Raw genomic sequence first — 23388 nt, forward strand, 5'->3', positions numbered from 1 at the left:
GAAGATGGAGTAAACCAGCTCTGCGGGTGGTCCTGGGGGAGAGGCTTTAGGGAGGTAGAGTCTGTACAAGTCTGAATTAGCCTTGTGGGTCAACGGTCCTTCAGCGGGAGGGGAGCTGAATTAAGTGCAGGGAAATGACTTTATGGTCTGACTCATATTTTGCCTTTTTCTCTTCTCAAAAGAAACAAGCTCCTAATGGCACATTTTCTGATGACCAAACATTAACTCATCTGCCTAAATTTGCCTCAGTGACTAAAAAGTTCCTTACTTCATATTGAAGCAGTACCTTGAAATTTTAATGTAAATACAAAAAACGGACTCCAAATCGTATTCCTCTTCCTCAATCCGTAGCATTCTGAAAAATAATATATTTCAATGCAGTCTGAAGTATGGCTTCTTAGACAAGACTATACAAAAAAAAATTATACACTACCATCTCTTAGTAGATGTAGGGAAAAAAAGTGTTATAATGTGCTTTTGTCCTGTGGCTATAATTAAGGTTGAAAAGACCTTCAGTTTTCTCCTCTAAGACATCATCAGATTAGAATACTCCTGTCTCATCCTCACTTCCCCTCCATGGGCTCCTTTAAAAGTGTCTGACATCCTTCCAGTTCCCCCTAAGCGACTCCTTCCTGCTTTCAACTTTTCATAGCTCACTCAAAACCTCTTGTCTCTCGTCCTAAAACTTGCTGACTCCATTTTCTCATTCTCTTTCATCATTCCCTTTCCTGAAATCCTAACATCCTATCTTTAACGATTCACAGGGGGAAAAAAAGGTCATTTTTTAAAAATTGATAATGGTCCATTGTGATAAAATGGAGAATGTGCAATACAAAACAGCACCTCCCTTATTCAAAGTAACAAGTATTTACTGAGTGCCCACTTCTCGCCCTGCAGGGATTACAAAACAAGATCAGCTTTCCTCAACTGTGAGCTTTGTCAGAGAGACTGATGTACCCTCACACCCCTCCACGCAGCCCATCGAGGCATCCCATATGTAAAGGAGAGCCCCGCTGACGTCCAGACTGTCTGGGGCCTCTTCCACTGTAGATGACTTCTGGTTTGAAAATAAGAAATGCCAAAACAGAGTGACAAAAACTGTGTATGTATTAAATGTTTACAAAACATGCTAGGGGATATTATTGGGCTGGTCTCAAGATAATTGCATGGTTCAGTAATGAGACACAAGTTCAAAGGCGTGCGACCCACGATGCCTTATTTAAATCCTGTTGTTATAGTTCCGAGGCCCTGTCATTCAGAAGTAATGTCAAGACCCATGTGAGACACCTTGTGAGGGGGAAGCTTGGCCCAACAGGCCTCTTGCCCTCTGCCCTCAAAGAACTTACAACTAATTGGGGGGAAATTGGCAAATGGGGGGCAGCAGGGGACACACTCCACTTTCACCCATTCCTGAATTTGATGGAAGAAATACCAGGCCAGGACACCAGGATCCCATCCTGGCCCTGTCACTAAGTCATGAATCACAGGCTAGTCCTCCTCAATATATTAAACCTCAGAGCTTCTACTCTTTTGTCCCTGTGAAAGGGAAGAATACTGTTCTCGGCCCTGGCTTCCGTACAAAGGTTACTCAGTGGCTCACCTAAGACGGGGTGTTGCTTTGGCAGGCACACTCCAAAGCCGTCCACAAATGTGAACCACCTCAGAACAAAGGTGGCATACTGACTCACACGCTGCCTTCTTGTCAGCATTAAAAAAAAAAAAAAAAAAAAAGCGTTTGATGACACTTATAAACATATAAATTCAGAATCTGACATTGTTGTGCCCGGGGAATAGTAAGAGAAGGAGAAAAAAGGTGAGGGGTATGATTTGAAAGTAAAGCAATTTTACGGAGCCCCAGAGAGTTCTGGCAATTTATCTGTGAATATCTGAATATTCGTTATAATCTTTGTTCTTGTTGAAATAACTTCCAGGAGTAACTAGAGGATGACTACTTCCCAAACAAACCCAGATTTATTCCCTAAGGTCCCATCCTATCCCAGGCTTTTTCCTCAGTGACCCCGCTATCATCTTGTTTCCTCCCTCACGCTAAATTTACACAAACATGACTAAGGATGTCCCAAATTACCGAAACAAACTGCCCTCTTGAGCTCTTATCTGGTTAACAGGGCTACCTTTCTTGGGGTGAGCGGAGGAAGACACACTCTCCTTAGCATCACTCCTACTAGCTGGGCTATTCCCAGACTCCTCCCTCAGGGTCCTCTGCCCTCACCATGAACCCCAGGTGCAAAGCACCCTCAAGCCTGCTCCCCAGCCAAGCCGCTTCCCCACCTGGAACTTCGTTGCCCTCCGGACCTAGAGAGGCTCTCCTCTGTTTCCAGCGCAGCCCTTTTTAACTATGACTCTTTTCTTCTCAACAGGCCATTCATCACCTCCCCCTGGGTGTCCCAAGGCTCTGAAACAGGACTTGGAAATTCAGCTCTTCCTGTATTCTCCACTCCTCTCTATTCTGTTATGGGATCCCTGTCTAGAACCCCTGAAGCCAGAGATCCTCCTCTACCAAAGCACACAGACCGGATCAGTTTCCACATCTCATCAGCTTAACCCCCTCAAGAGCTCTGAAACCTCCACCGTCTTCTCAAGCCACATTTGTCCCCACTGCTTGGCCAGTCTGGTGCTCCCCCAGCCTCCAAACAAATGTTTCCCAAAGTGAGGAACATCTGCTACCCTCAACCCCCAACAAGATGCTAGATCAAGTTCTTCAACTTTTTTTCTTTATAATGATTAGTGCTTCTATTACAGAAGTTAATTAAATGAAATTAAAATAAATTCTAAAGGTGCATCAATACTGCATTTTCACAGTTATAGTTATTTGGAATGAGTTTTCACACCCCTCATCTGGAGACCTATAAAAAATTCCACTGCCAGGGTACATCCAGACCAATTAAATCACAACCTGTGGGGTGGGAATGGGCATTGGGTTTGGAAACCCCTCCAGGTGCTTCCAACATGCAAACACATTTGGGAATCACTCCATTAGAATGAGCCTGAAACAGGTATTTAAGGTCCAAGGTTGAGCCCATCTAAAGAAAATGAGGCAATCAGTCAAAAGCGCAGTAAACAGGTAGGAACGGTACCAAACTCACTTTGCCTGTCCAGGACTTTAGCATGGCAAGTCCAGCAGCCTATGATGGCCTATAGTCCCAGGCAATCCCAGGCAGTTGGTCACCCTACCAATAAGCTAAGGCAATGTCTCAAGTGTGGGAATGAGTGCTAGCATTTCCCAAAACATGTTCTCCAAAATGCTCTCCACTCCCCCTGGGGTGTTAACAGCCAGGCAGCTACAAAGGGTTCCACTGAAGTATAACTTGAAAGACCAGGAACATCCGGGAATATCCCAGGTTAAGTGATTCAGATAAGGTGTTCCTCCATGCCGGCTTCTCTGAACTTCCAGTGTGCTATGAAAATTTACACTGTCTGAGAGAAGAGTATAACATCCTTCATTTCTCACTTATTTGAGTACTTCCTTTGTGGTGTACTTTTTGATTCTGGTTTCGAGAAACATCGTGTTAACAGGCTGCCTCACGTGTACTTCCAGAGGATTTGTGGAAAATACGAATCTGATAATGTTACTTCTTCATTACCAAGCCCATGTTTGAAATCAAGTCCAGACTCCTTAGCAGATGGTCTACTTCCCCAGCTCTCCCATCCTTTACCTCCTCCTCATGGGGCAATCCAGGGTTTCTCAAACTTCTAGAAGCATTCAAATCACATGGGTATACTGTTGCAGCACTGACTCTCACTCAGAAGAATTCAGTGGCCCTCAGACTCCCCATCGCCAGTGAGGCTCACGCCCCAAACGGTGCCATTCCTGCTGAACCAACCAACACACGTCTGAGTAGCAGAGCACTCGTCACATTCAGCTCTGAAGGATGCCATTTTTCCTATAAGCCTCTGTACCAAAGGCCCTTTTCCCACCTGCTACCTTCCTCCTCAACTTCAAGATGCTCAAGAATATCATTTTTCTGAAAAGATGACCTCAGATGCCCTCTCGAACAAAACTGCACATCCCATCTCTACGTTTAGAGTTCCATTCTGGTGCTTTGCTTGGCTGTGGCTTGACGATTGATTCTTCTCCTTCTCTCAGGCTGAGCTCTCCGACAGCCTTTCTGTCTTTACGTGCTCAGTGCCCGGCACATGGTAGCAACTCAACAAATCTACATAAAAGGAAGGTGTAGCCACACAAAGGAGATAATATATGAACTTGGTCTAAGGAGGCCTTCTGAAAATGAGGTTGTTATGCAGAATCAAGTATGTCAGTTTAGAGTTTTGCAGTTGGAGACCTTCAGCAAGAGAGAGAAGTAGAAGCTTAGCTAACGTGGCAGAGAATCAATGATAAATTAATATCCTCACCCACTTTTTTTTTTAACACTACACAAAAAAATTAAATTCCCAGTTTTCTTGAGATGAAAACTAAATCCAGATAATCTTCCGATTAACATTTAACAGACTAAAATCACCAGGCACAGTGGGAAATAAAACACCATTTGACCTCTAAATCTGTGTTCATCTACTCTTCAAAGAATCCTTCTGACAATTCTCAGTTTAAACAAACCTTTGTGCAAAGAGTGTTCCAGCAGGTTTAATGTAGTCAAAGCTGTCAAAATCATGGGCAATGTATCATACTTAAGAGAGCATTTGAAAATGCGTCAATAATTATAATTAGACACTTGTACCAGATCTAATACACTTTCACTACCCTTTAACTTCAACTGATGTAAAATTAAACCCAGTTTCTTAAAAGTGCAACTCTCAGATCATAATTTAATTCTAAAGCAGATATAAAACCTGTCACGCTGCAGAGACCCAGTACATTTTACTCAAGAGGAGAAAAGGCCATGGTATTGTAATACATCATTTTAGGGAAGGTGACCACCTTTAATGCTGAAAGGGTAAAATACATTAGTGAGGTGACATAATCTTCCAATATTTACTTCACCCATTTGTATTTAAAGATTTTCTCTTCAAAATTATACATGACCCACAGCTCAAAGACAGTAACTGTTAATAGTCCCCTTTATTTCCTACCAGGTTTTTTTTTTCCTATGTCCATATGTCTATAACTACAAATCTGGAATTGTACTGTCTTATGTTTACCTACATTTATGGAATTGTATATAGTTTATGAGTTTAGAATTGTATGGTTTTTGTGTCCTGCTTTTTCTTTAAAAAAAAAAAGAATGTATTTATCTATTTGAGAGAGAGAATGAATGAAAAGTGAGGAGGGACAGAGGCACCGAGCAGGGATCCCAATGTGGAGCTCGATGCCAGGACCCTAGGACCGTGACCGGAGCCAAGAGCAGACACTCAACCAACTGAACCACCCAGGCACCCCATGTCTGCTTTTTCTACTTAATATTGTTTTGTATACTCTTCGTGGCCTATTCTATTCATTCTAAAAATGTCTGCATGCCTACTATAGATACAGTCATATACTAAGCACAGGATACACATGCACACTCAGAGTACCAAACAAACACCGTCTCTGTGCTCAGTATTTACCCCAGAGATATGGGTAGTATACATAAGGTAGCATATGTATGACACAGAAAAGAAGAGGGGTGCCTGTGTGGCTCAGGTTAAGTGTCTGCTCAGCTCAGGTCATTCAGTGGGGAGCCTATTTCTCCATCTCTGCCCCTTCCCCCATTCATGTGAGTGCTCTCTCCCTCTCTCAAATAAATAACTAAAATCTCTTTAAAAAAAAAAAAAAAGGAAAAAAAAAAGATATAGAAAAGAAGAAAGATCTAATTAGATGTAATACCCACCAAAACCTTCTTTTGAGAAGGTGAGATCTGTCCCTGAAAATTTATCTCAGATAATACTTTTGGGGACTATATAATTTTCCATTTTTTAAATAAAAGTGTGTGTGCATATATACATATGCATATATATGTAACATATATAAAGGTTACATATGTAGGTTATTATAGAACATTTAAGTTGTTTCCTTTTTTTTTTTTTGCTACTTTACAGCTAAGTGAATAAATTTGTATACTTAAAGAGCTTTAGTAAGTAATTTTTTTTTCGTGAGTAACCAAGGGCTCAAAATCTTCTCCAGGAAAATTACATTTATACTAACAGCCCAAAATTTTTAAGTCTTTGAAATGAAAAATCTTAAGCATGTTGCTTAATTCTGGGGAAGCCAATTTCTAAAGAAGAAAATGCAACAAGGGGAAAAAAAAAATGATGAATTTTATATTAAATTGTATTTACTTGGGTTTGGATTTTTAAATGCATCTAATTTGGTAACTGCCAGGAAACACAACCATTTTATTAAACTATACCAGCTAAATAAATACCTCAAAATTTCCAATAATCCCCTATTGTATCTTTTTCCTATTATAAAAACATTGAAAGATCCAAAACAGTCCACTCTAGTATGCTCCAAAATCATAAATAAAATTTTGCTGTTTCTTAAAAACTGTCTATCATCTGTTTATTGTTTTTTTTAAAAGCTATTACAAAAATAAAACTTTTCCCTAAGTCTAAAAATCCATTGCCTCCATTCTTGATCAATAATAAAAAGCTGACTATATGAGTTTCTTGGTCACTAAATGCCTACTTACCACTCACCGTATTTTTTTTAAAGATAATCAGCCCTATAAGCTCTGCTTTTAACATAAAGCACAAACCAGACATAGTGCTTTAAAACAATCAAAGTAAACCTGTGGTTAGCAAGGCTTCCAAAGCCCACGGTTCCTCAGACTCAAACTTACACAAGGAAGGAAAAAAAAAAAAAAATCATCAAGCTCCATTTACTGGAAGTACCAAACAGGAGGGAGACTGAAAGAATCAACAAATTATTAAACTTCTGAAATAGCTGAGTCTCTGCTCTTCCAAATAGATGAGGAAAGAAGAAGGTACCACAAAGAAAAAAGTTAAGTGACTTTCTTGGGCCACAAAATTGGTTTACACCAGAGAGAACAGACTCCTGCTTCAGTCTCGTGGGGTGCTTTGTCATTCCCACCATGCAGCCTAGTTTCCCCAACACAACTCAAATATCAAATTCTTGGTACAACCTCTACTGTAATTTTAAATGTAAATACCTTAGATTCAGTAATTCCAGTCCTTAATATTTACACCTCCCCCCAATATAAAGGAGACAGATCTCCATACACGTCTACATATAAATCAGTATGTAGATACATGGTAGCTAGCATATGTAAAGACAGTCACTACAACATTATAACACATAATGTTACCTAAAATAAGTAAAAGACTAGTTAAATAAATTATGATACATCCATACCTTGGAATTACCTTTCAAAATAATAAGGAAACTGTTCATCCTGATAGGAAACGATTTCCAAGATAAACTAAATGAAAAAAGCCAGGTCCAGAACTGAAATATGTGCAATATATTATATTTATAAGAAAAACACATTAGTATATGTTTGTAAATGTAAAAATGACCACTGGAAGGATGTACAATTTGTTTTAATGATGGTTTTTTTTCTAGGAAGGAAGAGTAGAAGCCGGAGGACCAAAGTTACCTTTCCTATATACCCCTCCTATACTTCAATTCTTATCATAAGCACATATAATATCACATAAATATCGTCTCTAAAACATAAGCACATATAATATCACATAAATATCGTCTCTAAAACATAAACTATCATAAAAAAACAAAAATATTTGGTTAAGAAAAAAATTACGGGAACCCATACTAATGTACTGTAATAAAATAAAGCCAGGAATTATAAATAAAAACACCAATTTGATTTTTTTTTTTTTAAGAATTATGTGGCCCAAAAAGGAGACCATAATGTCTGAGACAAAAGTATAAGAATAATAGAACACTGCATGTTAACTATACTAGAATTAAAATTAAAAATTTACAAAAAGTATGAGAACAAAAGAAATGCCCTCCTGTAAGATTTTCTTGCTCCATAGCCACATCTGGGAAAGATTGACTCCACCTGTGCCTAGGATGTCCTTAAAACAATACCTTCTGGGATGAAAAGGGAACCAAATGGGAGAAGCAGAGCAGCAAAGGAGGACATGGCTGATTAAGTAACAATGAGTTGGAGGGAATCCTAAACAAACAAGTCAAGATAAGAAGAAGAGGGGAAGAAAAAAAAAAAAAAAAAAAAAACCCCTCATCTGTAATTTTAAAAAGGACATTCCATTCTAAACCCGCTAAAAGAATAAATCTCAAAACAACTCATTTGCTTCTGGCACTGTTTTCCCCATCTCAGGGCTAGAACAACCACTTTTTCTGTCACCTTTGATACTTTAAAAACAAAGTTCCAATTTCTCTCACCTCAATCAGACTCAGTGCAATAGGCATAAACACAAAATTATAGGTGTCACCCATCAAACAGTGTATCTGTCTTTGATTCTATGCGCAGATGTTTATCAGGTCCCATGTTCAAAAGCTGACCATGGTTACAGTATTCCTTTATTAGGATAAACACTTGATTTGTTTGCAAGATAAGGCACTTGACCCAAAAAGGTCAGTAAGAGACTTTTTAAGCTGTTTGTAGCTGGTTCATTTTATCATTCAGACCATAGTCCATTTCTCCCTATTTCCAAAAGGGACCTTTCTCCCCCAGATCCGAATGCCCCAGGATGGCCTCCTCTCACACAGATCTAATCCCCACAGCTCCAAACCCTTATCTGCTGGTTCCACTGCTGTATTTCCAACTCCTCACGAGACTCAAGCAAGCCCTCTTCTATGCGCTTACTCCACCAGAACCTGAACCCCAATACCATGCCCTAGCCCCAAACAGCTCTTCTTAACCTTTCATTTTCTTTTAGGATCAGCACCCTTCTCTCGGTCATCCACGTTCCCTAAATCACATCCTTCTGCCTCCCACTCACCCCTTCCTCTCTTCAAAAAAATGATTTGCGCCACTTATGGCTTCTCCAGACCAAGGCCAAAACCCTAATTCCCCCTACTCTCATTTCCCTCACCTACTGGGCATCTGCCCTCACCACTAATCTGTGGCGAAATAGAAGGCTACGGATCAGGGCCCTCAAAGTCATATGCCATAGGGTGAATCAGTGAGCATGTGAGAGTGAGCCGGCTAGGAGAATAAAGAAAAAAGAGCGAGCGATGCTGGGCCTCGGCGTCTGCGAGGAAACTGGCTGAGCTGGGACTGCGGAGACCATAATGTCTGAGACAAATAATGTCTGAGACAAACCCAAGTACACACGTCCACTGAGAACCACACGGTAACAAGGAGCTCTGGCAGGTCCCTACAGGAATGTGGGCCTTGGGCTGCCAGGGCTTGCAGTCTTGCAGAAGAACGTGGAAAGCTGAATTTGTTCTGGGAAATATCCCCCTATTTAAATGATGGCAACTATTTCAAAAAGGAAAAAAAAAAAAAAAAGAACTGTTATATACAGTATCGAACGGGACCTAAGTCTGAGGTGTGGTCAGCCTGGAGGCCGCCAACTTCCGAACTCTGCTTTAGAGCAAGTGACTTTGGAATGTACAGCCTGGGTTCAAGTTCAGATGTGTGACCTCAGGCATCTTCCAGCATCCCTCTGAGTCTCAGTTTCTCCTTTCATAAGATGGGGATACCAAACGGGAGTTCCTCCTAGCTTGGGCGTGAGCATTAAATGTGAGAATGCAAGCAAGGGGCCTGAGCAGGGCCTCCCTTCCAAATGTTATCTTACTGTTGCTATTTTAGAATCAGGTCTAAAAATCTTTCGCCTGGCATCCAAAGTAAACCATAATTTGGCTCTAAATCCTCCTTTCTAAGCTTTCTTCTGCCGTGCTCCCCCTGATGTACTCCACACAGTCACGTTACACAAGCCTTTTAACTTCCAGGAGTTACCATATAACGCTTGGCAAGGAAAGAATAAACATGGGGGAGGGTGGGCAACAGAACCACTGCCATAGCACCCGCCCCTCCGCTCAACTTTGATTCTGGCATTAGTGCAAAACCAGAGACATGAACCTGCTCTTCCTTCCGGTTATCTCAGGTCACGCTGCCTCGCTGAGAAGCTGCACCTCAAGGCACCGAGTCTGACTCCAGGGGTGACAAACAGGTGCAACTATGTTCTTCCACAATGTGGCCCTTAAACCAAAGCCAACTACCTCACAGTTCCTTGCCCCATCCCGTGGCTCTGGCAGGTTTCCTCCTCCACAACCTATACACATACAGACATCTCAGAAAATGATAACATCGGAATGGTACCTTTTTCCAAGCCCAGCCAAACAGTCACTTCCTCAAAGGTGTTGTTTGATCCTTATCCCCCCTGTATCTCGTGACCAAGATACTTGGCCTTCTGCCGTTTACAGTTAGACGTGCAGTTCTTCAGGCCCTTACTCAAGTGTACCTTGAGTTCAACTTAATGTTACTATCCTTTCCGTGCCCAGCCTGAGGTACAGGATCTTGATAAATGCCCAAGAGATGAAGGAAGAAGAAGAGGGGAAACGATAAGGGAGCAGCAGCAAGGTAGGAAAGACTTTAATAAGGACAATGACAGCAAGGAGGACTGCAGCCGCTGATTAAGCTCTTACTGACCTCTTTGGATGCAAAAAGCTGGTCCCTACTAACCTTGTTTTGTGTTTCTGAACAATAACTGTATCGCGTCACCTATCTTCCGGTGCAGGGGACCTAAAGAGGGTCTCCTGCTGTCCCCTTATTACCGAGAGTCACCATCCCATTTCAAATATAACCTAAGCAAACAGAGAGCTAAGTGGTTCCTGCCCCTAGTCTAAGTTAATTAGCCCCACCTTTGATGCTGATGAGGATCACGATGATGCTGTACTTTGGGAGCTGGTCCAAAGCACATATTAGTCACTTTAATCTGATGTGGAGAAACAAGCAAAGACCCCCTACACAGAGAAAAGCACAATGGGTGGGGGAGTCGGGGGAGAGCAGAAGGGCATGGACCATCTGTAGAATAATTGAGACTCATACAAAAAGAAAAACAAAATCCTCATCCAGATTAGCAAATGTCCAATAAACAAATTAAGGATGATTTCCACAATATCTAGAATAGTTTTGTTTTGGTTTTTTTTTTTTTCCATACTGCTGGTTAGAACCCATTAGCAAGTTGTGAAATCAACGTAGTAAATAGAGACCAGGATATTTTTTTAAATTGACTAGAAATTAGGACGCACTGCTGTATTGTTTTGTAAAAATTATAATTCAGCTTTATTTTTAATATGCATGTGTGTATGTGTGTGTATTCAGTCATGATGTAAAATGTATTGCTGGGAGTAAAAAATGTTTTTAAAACACTGAAATAGAACATTTATGTTTATATAATCTCCGGGGACTGAGATTTTCCATTTTTTACTAGGCCATACTCATAAAGGAAGAGAATATTTGTTCTTGCCACCTGTTGTGCACAACAGTTCAGTTCTTCAAGTTCAAAAAAACATTTTAAAAAAATATCACTTGGCACACTTGTCCCGTACCATTTTCCTTATTCTCTAAAGGAAGATAAAGATCACTCTAGACAACCACCTACACTTTTTCCTCCTACTGGTTGTTCCTATGTATATTTCTATCTTGTGTAAGTCTCCGACATCAAGTGACAAGTCCAAAAGCTCCAGCGCTCTTAATACTTACAAGTATTAACCTATATGATGTTTTCACAGAGAGTACACCACCACTCATCAAGAGCTACAATAGCTATTGTAAGGTAAGGGTCCGAACTTGGCTTAAAATATCTCAACTCATCTCGTCTGCACCAGAATGCTCTTTCTCAAGTTTTCTCAATATCCACTCTCAAAGTCCAAGTACCACCATACATTTAATACCCAGCTCTGTCTAAGACCACTCCTATGTTCCTCTAGCGCCTCCGTACATTTCCCATCAAGCCCAAGGTTATTTTTAGAAGTGCAATTGATAACTCTTCCATAATTGCCTTAAAAAGAAAAACTAGAGCAATCTTATTTTCTTTATGTCATAATTTTTTTTAAAAGTAAGCTCTATACATACCCATGTACTTAAGACCCCGAGGATCAAGAACAGCATCCCCAACGAACTCAGCCAGCCAGGCACCCCAAAGCAATCTCATGTTCAACGTCATCCATGCTGCACAGAAGCTACCGAAGACCCCGTGCCTAACTTTCACAGATGAGCAAGGCACCCAACTATCAAGCACTCAAGCAGAAAATGTCTACTTGGCATACCCAGCCAAATCAGCCCTTAAAACCTATCAAAAGATAATTTCACTCTGAATTCCATCCATTTTCCAAAGAGGTCATCCACATCCCATCTCTCCACAATGAGCACTGCCTACCACGCTGTTTTCACTGTCAACTATTTGTGAACATACGCAATAGGACAAAGTCAGTGTGAAGGAGTCAATTCACCAACTGAAAGAGTCCCAGCCATGCACTCACGATCACAGGACTCAATGCGCTGTAGGATATTAAATATGCATTGAGATATTCTTCCCAAAGAAGGTTTTGCCCTTAAGCCCAAAACAACAACAGGAAGCATAAACTGAAAAGAATACAATAAATGTTTGTTGAGTCCACTATGTTACAGTATCAAGCATTAAAGGGGTATCCAAAAAAGTTCCTTCCACCTAGAATGTCTTTATCCCTGCTTCCCAAACTCATCCTTAAGAACCTCTGTGTCTAATATCATCTGCTCTCAGGCTGCCTCCGATTCCCTGGAGTACTGGACTTGTCTGCTTCTCCAACATGCAATCAGCCATTCATTCTCTCGACAATTAAAAAACCATTTGCTGACTGTGTGGTCTGGGCCAGGCATTGTGTTAGGTGCAAAACATATACAAAAGATGAATAAGACACAGTCCTTGCCCTCAAAGAGCCCAATGAGGGAATTTTGAAAGGCTTTGTATCGGTGAAGGAGAATGAATGGTGTCGAGCAAATAAACGGAGGAGTAAATAACCTGAAGTCCTTGCCCTCAAAAAAGATCAGTCAAGTCCCAGAATGAGTAGTAAGGATGATAAATACAAGGAAAATGTCAAAACGCAAAATCCAGGAAGCATTCCTGCACCAAGATTACTCTGAGCCCTGAGGACTGGCTCTCCCCAAAAGTCAGGGGAGGGCAAGGCAAAGGGACTGACTCCAAGGCTCAGCCCCAAGATGAGAAAGAGCTGAACCTCTCAGGACACCTGACCGAAGAACCGTCAGGACACCTATGCTCAAGGGAACCCTCTGAACTCGCCCCATTGTGCAAAAAACAAACCCCACCTACTGCATGAACCTCCACAAAATCTGGAAAAACTAAAACTCAGAGTCACTTTCCTGGTCACAGAAATAAAGGCCAAGTACCCAGAGCAAACAATGAAGCAATCTGAAGGGCAAAATGGAATGTTGGTCAGAGACTGAAACCCAAAAATCAAGCAAATGAGTAGTGGTGGCTCTGGGAAACAAAAGTCTCACGCATCATCACAGACGTGTCTTCAGACATATAAACAAGCTCCGAGTTCCCGAAACACACATAAGAGCATAGGAATACTATTCGACTGGCCAGTTGGTATGAATACTGGGGACAGGCAAGTATCTGTTTTAACTTCACAAAGGAAGCTGCTGGGTCTCATTAGTTAATTTTGGGAGCCTAAGTTCAAACAAAACTACCTCCCATCCGAACCTAAGGCCATAATTTGCCAACCACATCATCTTCATGAAGCTCTTTCAAAAGGAGTCTTTTAAATGAATGCCCCTTCAACAGACAAATCCTGCTTTGGAACTTCTGATTCTTAAACTAGCAGGGCAGTGAAGAGCAGTCTACGGCCAACTGCTAAAAAAGAAGAGGTAAACCTTCCACTTGGTTTTTCTGAGAGCTGGAACTGGCCACAGAAAGAAACACAAAGTTCTCACTCCAAGAGATCAAAGAAGGCATTTTGTACCAGGAAACCGAATTCAAATTCTCATTTCCAGGAATAAAGCCACAGGGCCCAATATTTGCTTGGGAAAATGAAACAGGAGACTATGTGGACTCCGGCTAAAATCTCCGATGGCTTCATCTCCCAACCTCGCCGGTTTCACGCTATTAACATTTTGCCCAGGCTTTGCTTTACCTTAAATACTGGTTTGCCAGTCTGAATGGTCAGTCACACTCACCCACCGGCCAAGAACGAAAGCATTGTAACACTTCACGACAGCATTTCTTGCCCCATCCTGAGCACCAGATGCATGCGACAAGGTGCTGTTGACAACTACCAGCTTCGGCTCAGGCCCAGCCTCTGGAAACCACAGTCAGGAGAAACCACGCTACAACCACTGCTATTATGTTGGTCCCAATACTGAAATGGGAGTGGAAGCAGGAAAATACAGACAAGGGGACATACCTCAATCTCATTCAGGTATGACAACAATCAGCTTGCTTCAAAATTGTCACCTGGGGTCTTATCAATCAGCCAACGGCATTTGCCAGCCTACGTCGCAGAGGCACCAAGCTGTCTATAGTCATAATAGTACAATGAAATATCCCCCGAGTAGTCATTATGTTAATAGTCATGTGTTTAATTTTCCTTATCTTTTTGCAAAAAAAAATATGTATCATGTATGTAGGTTAGAAAGTCTAAAAACAAAATCAGCACCCCTGAGCCCACCATTCAACCCAAAAACCCAGAGTGTCACCAACACTAGATCATCTACCTATCTCTCCACCCTGATCCCCAGGTCCCTGCAACACACACACACACACACACACCCCACAAGTAATCACTTTATTGTAAGTATAAACGTATCTTTATGATTAACTCCCATTACTAACAAGCGAGTTGGCTTTCCAATCATGGCAGTGATATATTGTTTCCTCTTAAAAGATGACTTCTTTTTAGTTTTTCTAAGGTCAATCATTGCCTTAAAGAAAAATACTAAATAATTAATAGACTGACACTTAGCCATGGTAAACTCATGAAGAAGGTGTATGAGGGAATGAAGTATGGCAAACACTGACAAAAGAGGCCGAAAACATGGGTTCCAGAGTCTCACAAACTCCTAGCTCAAATCCCCACTCCACCACTGACTAGCTCTACAACTAGAACAACTCCCTCAATTTCAGAAAGCCTCAATTTCTCATCATAAAAGAGGAACATAATAACAAAACATATGATTGCTGTGAAAATGTCATGAAAAAAGCATGTGAAGAGCAGAGCACAGTGCCTAGAACAAAGCCAATGTTCCCCACCCCCCCATTCCTGTCACACTGGTCACCAAATTCATTCAAAACACATCAGGGTTTTGATACCATTAATAGCTTGCTTCACCCCAGTTTCTCACAAGTTGTGCATTAGATCCCTTCACATACAAATAAATCAGGATGCAGGGATCCAACAGCAGAACAAGCACAGAAGACGGTTCCCAGTCCCAGCTCTTCTTTGTCTAATGTACTTTTTGCACGTACACACACACACATTGATTCCATCTTCACCTCATGACCTTGAATAACAGGATCATTTTTCAAATGCATTTCTGCCCTGTCCCTTCCTCCCCCAGAAGGCTGGACTACTTGATCCAACCTTACCTAGAAGTCTATCATGATCATCACAGTATTAGTTCTGTGTAATCTAGGGTAAGACAGAGGCAGAGTCTCTATTTACTGATTCAATCACTGTTAGCTGTTCAGTGGACAGATCCAGAAAATTTGGTAAATCACTACTCTGAAAAAAAGTCATTACAATGCTATTAATGGTATTAGGTCCCCACTACTGAAATTAATGACATTCCTGAATAAGGCAGGCTCCTCCATCTCTATGCCGCATCCTTAATATTCTTTTAAGTTACTTAGAGATAACAGGAAACTTATTCAGATTCAAATGATCACTCTCTTCCAAGGTATAAAAGTTGTAAAACTATGACCTAAATCAAGCCTTTACTTAAAACCCACTCTCTCCATTTCCATAAAAATTCACCCAAACCTCCGGAAAAGTAGCAACCCAATCTCTCCCTATCCCAGCCCTTGATTTTTTGCCATCTATCCAGAATTTACGGCAACATCATTCTCCACCTTTTGAGTATCATCTGCCACACAATTCTCATGGATTTAAGACCTACACACTTCAGCTTCAAAAGACTTCCGTTTTGTTTTTCTGCTTGTGTTTTGACTTCCAGGCCAGCAAATAAAAAGGACTCAATCACAAAAAAGTGATTTGGTCTTAAAAGCCAGGTGATCCAAGTTCTGTCCAGCCCTAGGACAACCTCCTGACCCCTGTGTCCCTATTAGTGAAAAGGGTGAGGCCCATATTTCATACTTAAGCATACTGTAAAGCTGGATGGCGAGGCCAGTGTCTGAGGTCAGCACAAGTCTAGTGTCTGCTGGCTGCCCAAGCCTGGGCCCCCAGCCAGCCACCCACCTCCAGAGACAAGTGCCAAGACATACTATAGTGTTTCCATTTAAGGCCTGCCACTTGGATCAGCCCATCTCTGAAATTTCTTAACACCACCTTTCCAGGAAGAATTTTTTTGGGGGAAAAGGGAGGTGGTGTCTATTTTTTGCCACCGCCTTCCCTTGGGCTGTCAGAGCAGTCTGCATCTCTGGGACAGGATTCTTTAAAACCACTGGGTTATATCTAAGTCTCAATTAGAGGGCCTCTTTTCAAAAATATATAAACTATGTATGAGATCAGTCCTTCTTCTCATCACCTAACTCCTATCACTCACACACCCTCTCTCACACACACAACCCTCAAAAAAGAAAGCCCAATAAAATTAACAGATCCATTGATTACTTTGCTACCTCTCTCCAAAAGCCAAATGAGGCACAACTTTTTAACCAAGATTTTTCTTCTGCTACTAAGTGGAATGTTTTATTCCCTTAAGTAGCTTCCTCTACAGCTTTTCTCCCATGCAGGAACGTTCAAAACTCCAGGGAAAGGAGGTTGGGGGGGGGGGGGACATATCTGGCGAAAACTGGACAGACGTAAGCCAACCTAGAGACCAAAGGAAGTTAGTGAATCCAGCGGCCCAGAGGCCCACATCTCTCCCCAGCGAGCCCCAGGTTCTAGCCTCGCTGTTTTGGTTACAGTGCTGAAGGAAGGGTTTTAAACTTGGCAAAGTACCGTGCAACATCTGTAACCACATTTGCCTTCTGGGGATCGGGAGATGAATCCCACATTCCTGGCTTTGAAGCTTTTTGAAACTGCAGCTAGGAAGAACGGAGGGCGGGAGGGAGTTGAGCAGAGTTTATTGGCTATCTCTCCAGCAGAAAATTCCTCTTGTAAGAGACGGAATATTTTGAGGGTGGGGGTGATTAGCCCATCCCTTTACCCTGTACCAAGCTCAGCTGAGAAGGTGAGCCACGGGCGACCAGATCGATTTACAAGTCAGCGGCGCACACCCTGAAGGAGTTCACTACACACACACACACACACACACACACAAACACACACATGCTGCAACCCAGAGACACCCCCCCACCCCCCCGCCTCATGCCTCTGTCCTCTCCCATACCCCACCAGCAGTTCAGGCCCAGAGCAAGACAGTTTTGTTCCGCGGCTGCTTCCCCCACCTAGAGTGGATGAAGCTTGGGGAGAAAGGAATGAAAGCGAGGGGGAGGCACCGCAGACGCCCACCTTCCCACCCCCAATCCCAGCCTCTTCTCCAGCCAGGCGCCCTCCTCCCTCGGTCCTCCCCGCCCCCGCGGCGCGGCGGGCGACCTGCCCTCACCTCTGGTCCCGCCGCGGCCGGGGCTGAGCCGGGGGAGGCGGAGTGCGAGCCAGCCAGGCGCTGCAGGTCGGCGCGGCGCGGCGCGGCGCGGCGCGGGGCGGGGCGGGGCGGTGCAGCCGGCGAGAGAGCCCGGAACTCTGCGGGGCCGAGGGCCGGCGGCCGGCCCCGAGCGGCGGCCGCGTCGGCTGCAGCCGGGCGGTGCGGGCGGCCAGGGGCTCTCCAGCCCTAGGGCCGGCGCGGCTGGCTGAGGAGCAGCCTGGCAGCGGCGGCGGCGGCGGCAGCCACCCGGGGGAAAGAGCCGGGGGAGGGAGGGGAGGCGGGGTGAAGAGGAGGAGGAGGAGGAAGGGGAGGAGGGCGGGCGGAATAAACTTCCCGAGGCGCAGCGGCTCGGGCTAGGAGGGCAGCCGCGGGCGGGGCGGGCGGCCCGTGGGGAGGCTCGCCCGAAGGGCGGCGGGGGAGACGGTCACAGAGAGTAGAAAAGTTCCCCCGGCGCGGAGGGGGAGGCTGCGGCGGCGGCGGCGGCTGCAAAGAGCAGGAGCCGGAGCGGGAGGAGCGGGAGGAGGAGGAGAAGGAAGTGGCTGCGGAGCGCTCGGCCAATGAGTGTCTGGAGCTGTGATTAACCAGGCAGCAACACATCATTTCCTCCCGGCGCGGATCCAGGGAGCCGGGAGGGAGAGGGAAGGCGGCGGGGCGGGGCCGTCCCCGCGCCCCCTGCAGGCGCCCGGCCGGGGGCGAGCCCGCCGAGCCCCGACGAGCCTGGCCAGGCCGCCCTCGACGCGCCCGGCGCGGTCTGGCGGGCCCGGAGGAGGCTGCGAGCGCGCAGCCCGCGGGGCTTCTCAGAGGCGGGGCGGCGGCGGGGCAGGCCCGAGCCGGGCTCCCGCGGCTGGGGTGGGAGGAGGAGAGGCCGCGCGGCGCGGGTGAGTGCCCAGGTAGGCGCGGGCGGGGCCGTCTGGACAGCTCCCGGGGGCGCGCGGGGCGGGCGGACTGCCTCCAGGTCCCCGCGACTGCGGGAGGCGCGCGGCTGGGGTCCTGCAGGTCAGCGAGAAGCCTCAGTGTTCTCATCCAGGCCATTTTTGACCTGCCTTCAAATCCCCTTCTACTTCGCTCATTTCCTTGCAAGGTCTGGGGTTATGCAAGAGCTTGCCATTTTCGCAGTCGGCCTCCTTGGCAATAAAAATAAGCGGGAGGGGTGGGGGAAAAGGGGGCGGGGAAGGGGGCTTCTGCAGTAATCTAGCCCTGTCCTAGGCGCCAGGGGAGCTTACTGTGGAAAGGAAGGAACATTCCCCGCCTCATAGAGGCTGACAACCTCGGTCCTTAGATACACAAAAACACTCCAGTGTGCTAATATTATCCAGAGCATCAAAAAGGCATTCGGGGATCAAATTTTGCATGGTGCCTGCTGAGTGTAAGTAAAGCACCAAGCCATTTCCTCTGCCCTCTAGAAGCTTATAATGTACGGTCCTATCACAAAGCAAAGTAAGAGCATGAAACCAATAAATGGGGATACCATAAAGTATTTTTATCTCTACAGGTTCATTCATGCCGCAGACATTTATTGGGTCACTGCAGTACTGCAAAAGGTTGCAAAGGAAATGGAAGATCTGGTCCCTGCAGGTCAGAAGTTTACAATCTAATTAGGAACGTAAGACACATATACATGAAACAGCTAGAAAATCATCCCCAGGTGTGATGTAAGCAAGAGGACCGAGAAGGCTGGTGGCATTTTTTCATGAGGGGAAAGCCTCTGTACCTGTGTGCTTGCTTGGTGAGAATCAGGAGAGGAAATTCCAGGTCGTTCAAGCCAGAGGGCCTATGTGTATCCTTACTCTGTAAAACAGTAGAACAGGGACATGAGTGTCACTTGGCTGAAGCTCTGACACTTATAAACTGTGTGACCTTGGGCATGCTTTTAACTTCTCTGAAGGCAGTATAGCCTGTCTCCAGGTTTGTTGTATGGTTCAAGTGAGTTTATATTTACATGACAGGTGCTGGAGCTGCTGTGTGATTGTTCCTCAGTCGGTTCCATTTATGGAGTCCTCATTTTACTGGCCTCTTCTTGATGATCTTTCTAGTCTTCCCTAGGCTGTAAGCTCCATGAGGGCAGGGACCGGGTTTGGGTGTGTTCACTGTATACCCACGTCATGCCTAGCAGTGTGGCACATGCCGGTGCCCAATAAAGATTTGCTGAATAAGTGAATAAATGAACTAATGTTTCCTGTTAGGCTTTTAACTGTTCATTGTACGTGTTCCTGCAGTAGTAGTCTCATATGACTGGCTCAATGCAAAACCCTCTAACTCAACCTTCCTGGGACTAACTTGTATTCCAGGAGACTCTGGGAGGATTCTAGGTAGTTCTGATGGCCTTGTAGTATAAATTGATGATTATTCATGCATGGGTGTATGTGTAGGGCGGGAGGATCCACAAGGATACAGCCTGTCACACAAGCCCTGTCCATACAAGGATCAAGCCCAGATACAGTCCTTTGGCTTGGACACTTTAATCCAGGGTTGTTCAACCTCCACACTATTGACATCTTTGGCTGGATAATTTCTGTGAGGTGTGTCCTGTGCACTGTAAGATGTTTTGCAGCATCCTTCCTTGACCTCTATCCATTAGATGCAAATAGGATGCCTTCTCTCCACAGTTGTGATGTTTAAAAATGTCTCCAGACATGGTTGAATGTCCCGGGGAGGGGGGGGGGACGTGCAAAATTGTCCACTATTGAGAACCCGTGCCTTATCCCAACATCTCATCCACTGATTTAACTATGGTGGAGAAATCACACAAGTAAAGTAACTTGAAAGAAATACATCTTCTGTTATTTCAAGATTCTTAGATCTTTTCCATCATATGTTTCCAGGAGCATGACTCTTGTTAATTAATTGCCTGCTGCATTGTGAATTGGCATCTCTTCTGTTTTCTGCCTATCCTCCTCCTTTACACCCAGATCAACATGTTCATTTCTAAAAGTCAACAGCTTTCAACAACTATTAGGAAATAGAGTCTTGAGCAACCTAAGAGTCCTGTATAATATTCTTCTATAAAATATGGAGAATCCATTCCATAAAATTTTGCAGAAAGCTTCCCTCTCATAATTAAACCCTTACTTTCCACCACCTCTCTGCACTCAGATTGTAAGTAATACAGAATATAAATTGTACTTTTTAGAAATTACTGCATTTAAAATATTTAAGGAGCTACTTTGAGTGATTTTTCTTTGATCTTGAAGCCATTTCTTTTTGGTTCAAGAAAGAGTTTCCCTTTACTAGTGGCATAGAGAACATGGCTTATTAAAACCTATAAAGCAAAAATCAGCTTAGTTATACATACCAAATTCCAAAAGCAAGTTCTTTAGAAGAATAGCAGGATGTATTAGAGCTGGTGGTCTTGATGAAAATCCTGATGGACTGATGTGCTTTGGTTCAATTACTAAAGATTTCTTGAAGAAAAATAAAGATTAATTGTTGAAGGAATGAACTAATTCTGATAAGTTTGTTCACTCAGTCTGGGCATGTAAACCAACCCAAAACTCTGCTCCCAGCAGGCAATAGCTCTATGTTTACTAGGTGAGCAGACATTTTTGTTCAGCAACACTGTCATCTGTCTCTTTAAATAAAATTATTTGAAACATTGCTTTATAGTTTTGTTCATATTTCGTTTGGGTTTTACAGTTGTGTAATGGTTACAGGCATATGGAAATTAGTTTACATCTAGTATAGTGATTATTCACACTTAGGTTGAGTGTACAAAGTAGGCATCCAAACTGCTTAGAAAAAGGGCAAAGTTTGAGGGTTGGATGTGGTGTATGGAGAAGCAATTTCTGTTCCGTTAGACTGGAAATAGGATACATACTCCAGGGATCCCCAAGTTCTCTATGAAACCCAGGAAATTTGTGTTTTTGTTTCTGTTACAATATTTTTAAAAGAAATTATTATCGTATTAAATATGCATATTCTGGATCATATGAATATCATGTAGCCGTGATCCCACTACCCTTTTTTGCTCTGGAGCTGTAAGAATATGCAGTTTATTTAAGTGCTATTTTAATAAGAGTAAGGCATCACTGAAGTCTGTAGAATTGTTTTCCTTTTAAAGGTGTCTATACATTACTCAAATGTGAGAAATACTGACCCGGCTACATCGTAACTGTTCTTGGAGAATGATGAATTTATTGAATAATAATAACCTGGAATTTATTCCTAAGCCTGAGGCCATAAGAAGCCATTATTAGGGACGCCTGGGTGGCGCAGTTGGTTAAACGACTGCCTCCGGCTCAGGGCGTGATCCTGGAGTCCCAGGATCGAGTCCCACATCAGGCTCCCAGCTCCATGGGGAGTCTGCTTCTCCCTCTGACCTTCTCCTCGCTCATGCTCTCTCTCACTGTCTCTCTCTCTCAAATAAATAAAATAAAATCTTAAAAAAAAAAAAAAAGAAGCCATTATTATAGTCCAAAGACGGAAGTGACTGGATCAGAGAGTAGTAGGGGGTGGAAGAGACAATCATAACCTATAAAGGTCACTTAAAATCCTATCATGCCTGGCACCCTTGCCCCAAAAGGCAAACATTTAACCAGTCAGGACAGACATTTGTTTACCTTCCAGTTAAACTTTCCCAGGTGTACAAATGACTCATTAATTGTTCATTTCATACAAGACCTTGGCCATCCACCATATTCAGGGAACTGTGGGAGCTGCTCAGGGAGTCCTCAAACTGCCTACAGTTGCTCCCCACTGGGTTAATCCAGACACTCAGCCCAGCAGGTTACACACAAACCAGTGTGCAACAATCGGCCAGGCATGTGATAAAAAAGGCATTACAAAACCATTGCAGAAAGCAAAGATTATTCATTAAACAGGGTTGAGGCACTTGGAGAAAAATCCTGTTAGTGCTGCCTTTCACACCATTCCTGAAAATAGTTCCAAAAGGAATAAGAGTTAAATATTTTTAATTATAAATTAACTCAAAGAAAATATAAGTGGATGACTATCTTTGGATGGGAAAAAGACTTCATAAGTTAAAGCTGTGGAAAAATAAATGCAATTGGTTGACGACTATGTAAAAAAATTTTCCCTAATTCTTTTTTTTTTTAGGAAACAAATATAAGGAGGGGAAAAGCCAGGTAGCGAGGGTACTTACAACCCATACTCAAAGGGTTAAAAATCCTTAACATATCAAAAACTTTTATGAATCAACAAAATGCACCCTTTAGTAGAAAGTTGGTCAGATGTTACGAATAGACAAAAATAAAATTGTCACATATGACCATTAGGAAAAAAATTACTCTGAAATTCAAGAAGAAGGAATTCAAACAAAACTCAGATAAAATATTTCAGACAATGTATCAACAAATGAACATATTCTCTCTCGGTAAGACTGACTTTATAAAGGACACTCAGTTGCTGTGGAGAGCGTAAATGGGAAAAAATTTTCTTGAAGATAATTAGGTGACAATGTATCAAACCCTTTAAAAATATGTATACACTTTGACGCATTAATCCCATTTCAGGAATTTATGCTATGAAAATAGTCATCAGTCACTTGAAGATTTGTATAAATTGATAATCATCTAAATTTTGGAAATGCCAGCAATAAAGCATAAGCTAAAAAAAATAGAAAAATAGAATATAAAGGTAATATTCTAATTCAATAGCTCTTATAAACCCATGAATCCCTCATGTTCACATACACACCTATGATGAAAAACTGGAAGAAAATATTCCAGAATGTACAGCAATTATCTTTGGATAATGAATATGTTTAACTTTTCTTTTTTACACAGGTCTCTGTGTTCCAACTTCTCAGTAACAT

At 43.1% G+C, this 23388-nt stretch overlaps 1 protein-coding gene and 1 long non-coding RNA gene across 3 annotated transcripts in view; one reads left to right on the forward strand and one right to left on the reverse strand.

Annotated features, from left to right (window-relative positions):
* The window catches only part of ACVR1 (activin A receptor type 1), a 126158-nt gene extending 108276 nt beyond the window's left edge, over nt 1-17882 (reverse strand). For both annotated transcript variants that reach the window (XM_044242103.1, XM_044242102.1), the window contains exon 1: nt 17580-17882. The gene's annotated coding sequence lies outside the window, so the exon portion shown is untranslated. The remainder of the gene's footprint in view (nt 1-17579) is intronic.
* Nucleotides 17883-18782: 900 nt separating this feature from the next.
* LOC122901817 lies at nt 18783-21213 on the forward strand. The gene is made up of 2 exons (XR_006383680.1): nt 18783-19395; nt 20197-21213. It is a non-coding gene; the product is annotated as an uncharacterized LOC122901817 (long non-coding RNA).
* The last annotated feature ends 2175 nt before the right edge of the window (nt 21214-23388 follow it).

This window comes from Neovison vison, chromosome 3 (genome assembly GCF_020171115.1).
Source record: "Neovison vison isolate M4711 chromosome 3, ASM_NN_V1, whole genome shotgun sequence".
NCBI lineage: Eukaryota > Metazoa > Chordata > Mammalia > Carnivora > Mustelidae > Neogale > Neogale vison.